Source organism: Thalia democratica, chromosome 3 (assembly GCF_965202585.1).
Source record: "Thalia democratica chromosome 3, ktThaDemo2.hap1.1, whole genome shotgun sequence".
In the NCBI taxonomy this organism is placed as follows: Eukaryota; Metazoa; Chordata; class Thaliacea; order Salpida; family Salpidae; genus Thalia; species Thalia democratica.
The window spans coordinates 12,429,657-12,439,009 of NC_139167.1; positions in this window are offsets into that span (position 1 = coordinate 12,429,657).

Below are 9,353 nucleotides of genomic sequence, written 5' to 3' on the forward strand. Positions count from 1 at the left end.
ATGGATAAATATTTATAATGGTTTGGTTTCTATATTAAAAACTAATAAAGGTATGTTTTCTTTGTGCCTTTTGGTAAGCGAGTTTAATTTTTTATGTTATTTTATTTTTTATGATTTTTTCTTACCCGTTTGATCTTTATTTGTGTACATTGAAAGATATTTAGTAACCCAAAATGTTATTTTCAATGAAAAAAAAATGTTTTATTTAAAATTCAAAATTTTATTATAAGTTTGTTTTAATCGTTAAACAACTATCTAGATAGGGGTGGGCAAAGTTTTCAATCTCAAGCTTGATAAAAAGCCTTCTTTTGTCGGCCGGAATATAAAAAAAATTACCGAAACATTATATTATTATTTTTTTCTTTTTTAAGTAACCAATATTGTATACTCCTAGTACCCCTCAGTGTAAATTACTACTAAATTTAATAAAAATAAAATGCCTACGTCCCGAAAAAGACTTTTTTGTTTTGCCGTCTAGAAACTTTGCGTATTATTTGTCTAAGTGATATTTTAGTTAGTAAAGTATCATGCTTTTAGTAACTTTAAGAAAAATACTTGAACGTATTCAAAATAGCGATATAAATAATTATTTAAATGTAAGTAAACTGATTTTATATCAGATTTGAAATATACCTAATGGATTTAAAGTATGTAATATTTATTTTAAGATATTAACATCTAAAAATAAAACATTTATTGTGTTTCGTTTACAAACTACGTCAATTAGAATCGAGTTATTTGTCATTTCAATTTTATCTTTTATAAGTTTTATAAGGCTTAAATATCAATATTACAATAGTAAAAAATGTAATTTAAAAAAATACTATATAATAACTGATTGAAAAAGAAAAGGAATACTTAAAAAAACCAAGGAAGATAAAGAAATGAGAACTAGAATGAGTTTTATTTACAATTATTTAAATGTATTTTTTCTTTGTAATATACTTTTACAAAAAAGTACCAAACAAACTTTTGGTTTTTAGTTATATTGTTCAACTTTGAAAAAAATTAGTAAGAATACACTTAATTTTTGAACTTTATAACTTTGTAGATAGGCTAGCTAATTTTTATACTGTTCTTATAGGAAAAATAAAAATATGATCCTTACTAGTCATAAAATTCTTTACTAACCTTAAACGTAGGCCACTATAAATTCAGATAAAAGCCAGATAGAGTTAGGTTTATTAATGTTAACTATATTGATACAAATGTCAGTAAAACTACTTTAGTTTTCACTAAACAGCTAGAAATTTTTTATAAAGTATTAAAATGATTTCTAACTAAAATCTTCATATTAAAAATTTTAAGCCATAAAATATGAACTAGTTTTAATAACGTAACTTGTAAAAACCACATTGACAAGATTAAGTTTAAAGTACAAAATTTTGATAAAACATGAAAATTAGTCTTTCAAATAGCGTCCAATTTTAAAGCTGATTCTAACTCAGCTATGGTAAATATTTACTTAAACAATCAGTTTCTTACACAAAAGCTGACTTTTCTAGCTAATTTTATGAAAACATCAATACCAAATACAAAACAAAATTTTAAAGCAAGTATCAAAATAGCCGTAAAAAAGTTTAAAAGTGTTTGTATCTGAAACATTTATATAAATTATTTTACGGTGTTTTAAAACATAAGTTATTAAAAACACCAATAACTACATTTTTACAATGAAATGTGTTAGTAAAAAACGAAAGCCTTTAAACAGAGGTTTTGCGAAAAAAGCAATTCAGTCCTCTTGCATGAGATATTTTTCACTATTCGGGCGAAAACTCTTTGATGGTGGCGTAAAATTAGTGTGTTAATTGGCTAATTGTTTTTTTGACCCTTTCAACTAAACTGTGGAACAAAAATCAATTAATTTTTTATTTTCTTTCTAGCTAATTTCACAAACAAGATGGAAAATTTTAATTAAACAACTTTTAGTTAAGAAACTATTCATGTTTATAAGGTGAAGTAAGTTTTAATGAAATAAAACAATTAATTTAAAAAATCAACAAACTTGATAATAAACGTAATACACACATAACCGCAAACATAAGTTATATTTTTGTAATTATACATAATTGTTTAATGTCTTCTTAGCTAGTTAGAAACTTTTTCTATTATTAGCTACTTATCTAAACAGCATATGACATAAGCACAAGAAAAAGCTAAACAAATTTTAAACTCGCTAGTTTCGTATGTTGTAATGTTATGTTAGAAAAAACTATTAAAAAAAACAAAAAATAATAATTCGAAAAAATGATTATAAGATTAAAAAAATACAATTATAAACAATGACTTTTAATTTTAAACTTAAAATATCATAAATAAGGCGATCAAAAAATTTGGTTCTAGGAGTTGGTACACAAAACAATTGCCTATCATGTCTAATACCAAGGATAGTTTTTAACGTCTTGTTCAGGACAAAATAAACTATCTTTTGATTTCCTTATCTACTTTCAAACATAAGTTAAAAGTAGAATTAGATCGTTATTTTAGTTTCATTATAACAATGTTTTTAAACCAGAAATAGCTAATGTTAAGATTTTTAGAATGTGGTTTATTAAGTTATAATTGAAACTAGTTTATAATAAAACATAGTAGAAGCTTTTTCGTAAAAAAAAGTCTTAAGGAAAAAATCGTATCAGTAACTTTTTTTAATTAAAGATTAAAAATAAAAAGTGTAAAAAAAAAGTAGATAAAGTAAATTTTTATTAGGTTTATCATTATTAATTATATTGCTTTCCAAAATTTAAAACAGTTTCTGAAAGATCTTTAAAGTATTAATAGAAGCTAACATAAAATAGCTATTAAAGTTTAGATAATTTAAAAATGCTGAATAATTTAATTAATGGCAAACTAAAATTAATTTGTAAATTTACTAAATTAATTTTAAAGTTAATCAGTGATTTTTGTAGCTATAGTTTTAATAAATATTTTTTAGAAAACAAACATATCATTCGATGTATAATTCAATAATGATTACAAATATTATCTAATTAAAAGTTTTAAAAATAGCAAGTTAATTATTTGTCTATACAAATACTAACGAGGCAAGCTCGCTTAAAAAACTCAAACAACTTGCCCAGTACTTTTCTTTACTAGAACAAACATAATTTTTGTTTTGTGATACTTGTTTTAACAAAATTTCTTAAAACTTTTTTAACTTGTACAAGACAGAAAACCATACAATACTTTTTAAATTCTCTCTCTCAATAAATGTGTTCGACTTTTTAGGTTTTCTGAAAAATAATTGTCATTGTATAAATGTTAGTGTATGTCATAAACATCTAGTTTAATTAAGAATTTTAATAGCTGAGTTGGTATCAGCTTTAAAATTCCTGCATTTACAAAGAGAATTTCATCAATATATAACGATATTAAATATTTAGAGTTAAGCCTTCGTGTTGTGGATTTTGAAAGTTTCGTTATTAGTTATCAAGTATTCACAGTTTTTATATAGGTTAGACTAGTTTGAGCTAAATTAAATTTTATAAAAAGTATGCTAAAGATTAAATAAAACTATACAATTTGGTTTTACTGGATATTTTTTTGTCCTACTAAGGATTTTATAAATTTCGGTAAAAATGAGTTTTATGATGTTTACCTTTTATTTATTAAATTTTTTTATTATATTCTTATAAAAATGTAATATTAAACGATATAATATTTTATACTAGCTTTTCATCGTTTTCAAAAATAAATGTGAACTACTGAGTTGAGATAGTAAACTGTTAGTTTTTAGCAAAGGATATACTGTAAATAAAACAATTTAAATTTATTACCTTAAATAAAATTAACATGATTTATAAAAAAATTATTGTTATGCAAATTCATTAAATTTTTTTTCAAAAAACGAAAATTTTTGTGTGGAAAAAAACGTTTGATCACAACTTAGTTTTTATACAAAGTACATTTATAATCGAACAGTTTTAATAGTTTTTGAGGAATATCTATGGATAAATATTTATAATGGTTTGGTTTCTATATTAAAAACTAAAAGGCTTCCTCTTTAAAAGGTAAGCGAGTTTAATTTTTGTTATTTTATTTTTTATGAATTTTTCTTACCCGTTTGATTTTTATTTGTGTATATTTAAAGATATTTAATAACCTAAAATGTGATTTTCAATGAAAAAAAAATGTTTTATTTAAAATTAAAAATCTTATTATAAGTTTGTTTTATTCAATAAACAACTATCTAGATAGGGGTAGCCAAAGTTTTCAATCTCAAGGTTGATAAAAAACTTTTATTTTGTAGGCCGGATTATTAAAAAAATTACCGAAACATTATAACTTTATTAATTTTTTCTAAGTAACCAATATTGTATACTCCTGGTACCCCTTAGTAGAAATAACTACTAAATTTAATAAAAATCATTTGCCCACGGTCCAAAAAAGACTTTTTTTTCTGCCGTCTAAAAACTTTGCGTATAATTTGTCTAAGTGATATTTTAGTTAGTAAAGCATCATATTTTTAGTAACTTTGAGAAAAAAACTTGAACGTACTTAAAATAGCAATATAAATATTTATTTAAAGTAATTTAACTGATTTGATATCAGATTTAAAATACACCTAATGGATTTAAAGTATATAATGTTTATTTTAATATATTAACATCTAAAATTAAAACATTTATTGTTTTTCGTTTACAAACTACGTCAATAAGAATCGAGTTAATTGTCATTTCAATTTTATCTTTTATAAGTTTTATAAGGCTTAAATGTCAATATAACAATAGAAAAAAATGTCATTTGAAAAGATATAATATAATAACTGATTGAAAAAGAAAAGAAATATTTTACGAAACCAAAGAAGATGAAGAAATGAGAACTAGAATGAGTTTTAATTACAATTATTTAAATGTATTTTTGGTTTGTAATATACTATTACCAAAATGTACGAAAAAAACTTTTGGTTTTTAGTTATATTGTTCAACTTTGAAAAAAATTAGTTAGAATATACTCAATTTTTGAACTTTTTAACTTTATAAATAGGCTACTTATTTTTTTTACAGTTCTTATAGGAAAAATATAAATATCATCTTTACTAATCATAAAATTCCGTACTAAACTTAAACATTGGCCACTATAAATTCAGATAAAAGCCACATAGAGTTAGGTTTATCAATGTTAACTATATTAATACAAATGTCTGTAAAACTACTTTAATTTTCACTAAACAGCTAAATTTTTTTATAAAGTATTAAAATGATTTCTAACTAAAATCTTCATATTAAAAATTTTAAGCCATAAAATATGAACTAGTTTTAATGACGTAACTTGTAAAGGCCACAACGACAAGATTAAATTTAAAGTACAAAATTTTGATAAAACATGAAAATTAGTCTTTTCATTAGCGTTTAATTTTAAAGCCGATTCCAACTCAGCTACTGTAAAAATTTACTTAAATAATCAGTTTTTTACACAAAAGCTGACTTTTCTCGTATAATTTAATGAAAACATCAGTGCCAAATACAAAAAAAAAATTTAAAGCAAGTATCAAAATAGCCCCTACAATAGTTTAAAAGTGTTTGTATCTGAAACATTTATATAACTTTTGTTTACGGTTTTTTAAAACATAAGTTATTTAAAACACCAATAACTATAATGTTTATACAATGTTGAGTGTTAGTAAAAAAACAAGAGCCTTTAAACAGAGGTTTTCCGAAATAAGCAATAATGCTTTTTGAATATTTTTTTGAGATATTTTTCACTATTCGGGCGAAAAATCTTTGATAGTGGCGTAAAATGAGTGTGTAAATGGGCTAATTGTTTTTTTTTGACCCTTTCAGCTAAACTGTGGAATAAAAATCAATTAATTTTAAATTTTCTCTCTAGCTTATTTCACAAACAAACTTGGAAAGTTTTAATTAGACAACTTTTAGTTAAGAAACTACTGTAAAATGAGTGTGTAAATGGACTAATTGTTTTTTTTTGACCCTTTCAACTAAACTGTGGATCAAAAATAAATTAACTTTTTAGTTTTTCTCTAGCTGATTTCACAAACAAGCTTGGAAAATTTTAATTAGACAACTTTTAGTTTAGAAACTATTTATGTTTTTAAGGTGAAGTAAGTTTTAATGAAATAAAACAATTAATTTAAAAAATCAATAAACTTGATAATAAACGTAATACACACATAACCGCAAACATAAGTTATATTTTTGTAATTGGCATAAACTAAAATGTTAACTTTGTTTCATCATTTAATCTAATATAACGTAACTTATGAGTACTAACAAAAAATAATGTTGTTTTTTAGTATAATTTCATCTGTACATTTGTCTGACGAAGTTCACCAAACGTTTAATTTTTAACAAACTTAATTTCAAATAATAAAACTTTCTAATTTGTCACAAAAAACGAGATGACATTATTTTATATTTTTTCAGCTGATTGATAAAATAATTTTATCGTAAATTAAAAAAAAAGACTTAATTATTATGATCATAGCTACATTTACTTTTTATGTATCTTATAGTTAAAAATTTGAAACCCCGTATTTTATTTTTAACTATATTTAAATACGTGCTTGTATCTTCTTAACTGTCTCTTAAATTTTAAAAGATAATTAGAATTAGCTTTAAAACATAAATTTATTAAATGTGGTTTAATTAATGGTATTTTAGTATAAAAATATGCTTTTTAACAAAGTTAGTAATTGTGTATTTTAAAATTTACGTCACTTGTAACAATATATGTATTGTTTTTACTTTTTCCTTTAGACTAATATTAAAATTTTTATTACGTAAATGGTTCAATAAAAGGAATTATCTTAGATGAGAATGAAGCTAAGTATTTGTTTGAGTAAATAAACTACATTCTGAAACAGCCTTATTTAATTAAACTTAAAGTTATAATCTATTTAAGGTGTCTATACTTTATTTTAACTACTTTTTATTTCAAAATAAATTGCTCTAATAACTGCAAAAAAAATTAAAACATTTTTGTGTTTTAAACTTAACTTGTAAATTTAGAAACGCGCTAAACATTTTTTTAAAACTATAACAACAAAAATTTCAATACAAGTTTTTTATCCAGCATAGCATACGTTCCAATGAACTAGAAAATTGAGACTATATGTTACAGCTCAACTATAGCCTTAAACTGCAAGAAGTCTTTTAGAGTAAATAAATTTAAGTTTTCCAAATATTTTTCATAAATTAAAATTTTACTATTTAACAAACCAGATATGTTTTTGTCATTCTATGACCTTCATTATTTCAGTAAAATGTTTAGGAAGAATTAATTGCTATAAACTACCTTGAGCACGATCTTAAACCGAGGGATCAAGTAATAAAGACTTGTTAGAGCGAAATTTGCTTATGCCGAGACTGTCAAACCTCTTACTAAGGGAGTTTTAGAGGAGATTGGAAACCTATATATTTTAGAAACAAAGGTCGTATCTATTTTATTTTTAACAATCTCTACCTTAAAAACAATTTCTATATAACTTCTAAACTTGTTTTTTAATGTAAATTAGTTTACTTATGAATAGATATATAAAATAAAGTTCAAATTATAATCTGTTAATCATGTGTTTAATATGTACTTTAAAAACAATTATAGATTATAAAGCACATATTTTAATTATTGCATACTTTATTTTTTATTTTATGATTATATATATTATATTATGATTTAAATATAAACTCATAGCTTATGACATTTATTTCATTTTATAATTTTGTTACTTACCCTATAAGTTTTATTTATAATGTTTTTTAGTTTTTTTTTTTTTTGTATAATCAGAAAGTTGTCAGAAAAATAAAATAAATCTTATCTATATACGGTTTTATATATTGTTAAATTTAGATATTTTTATTTGGCTGTTTAGATTATGTATTAAATTTTCTGTTTTGTTGTTCACGATAATTCAATAAAAATAACAAACAGACTAAGCGTAAAGCAAATTTATATTACTTCTTCTTTCAAAAAAAATTGGCAATATATTAAATTTAGCCATGTTTTGTAAATCAGTTTTGTTAATTTCGTTCTGACACTTTACATTAGATATTGCTGTGTGTTTAAAACAGTTATAAAAAAAAATTATGTTTATATAATTATTACTAGTTTCATAACAAAAAAGCAACTTACTACAAATTTTTAAATGATTCTGAAGTTATGAATATTTCTAAGTTGAAAAAAATATAATTAAATATCTAGATGCTATTTATAATTAATCTTTTATTGTTAGCTTGTGACAACAAAATTAAAATCGTGAACTTCTTTCTCAAGTAAGAAAAAACAAATTAAACTTTAATATTAAGATTGAGTTTATGGTAAAGTCTAAGTTTTAGTTAATTTTCAAAATCAATACAACAATAGCATCTAAATTAAGTTAATTAACAATTTGTTGCAATAATATATTTAATTTTCAAATTAAGAAACCAATGGAAAACAATTTTTATCATTAAAAAACGATTTATATATCATGACTTCTTAAAATCACAAGAGTTTCATCGTTATTTTCAGATGTAGAAATTTCTATAAAACAGCTAAATATTATATCTTTTCAGCTGTCGTAAATGGATACAGATAAATGATTTTTTTTATTTTCAGCACACAAGGTTGTTTTAACACAATGACTTCACGTTAACGTAAGTTTATAAACATACCTGACGAAAAATATTGATATATCGTACTTTAATTGCTGTAGTTGGTAGTAAATAGTTTATTTTTGTATAAGAACTAAAATAGTTAACTAAAAACAATTGTCAAAAGCATACCTTTTTACTAATTATAAAAGAGTAAACATTTTCATAATATTTTGTTGATCGGCTGATGACGTCATTTAGGAAAACACACATTTATCAAGTTTTTTTAAAGCATAACAACATATAATGTTTTACTCAAATATCTTTCCTTTTAATGTTTTATTTTTAAACTAATTATATTAGTTTACTTAAAATAATTAAACGAAACCAATCCGAAATTATCTACAGTTAATCTAGTACCAGTTTTTACTTTTAATTTATTTTTCAACCAAGATGATATATTTCCATAAAAAAATACGATAAGATTCATAAGTTTAATTCTTAACTATATAGACAAGTTTATCACAAATATAAAAAAAATACGAGGCTTTTGTTTCTTCAGCTTTGTTTCTAAGCATTAAATTAAATAACTTTAGAAAAGTTTCATTTAAACATTTTTAATTCTCTTAATGAGATTATTTTTGAGAAAAATACAGTTGTTTATATGTTCTTGTTAAAGTTTTGAATAATATAAAAACCTAATTAATTACTATTTCTTCTAGGTAAATGATTCAAAAATTATAAAAGTTAGCAAATCATGTGGAAAAAATTTAAAAGTAAGTTAGGAAGAAGATTTTGAGACTAAACAGTCTTATGTAATACTAAATA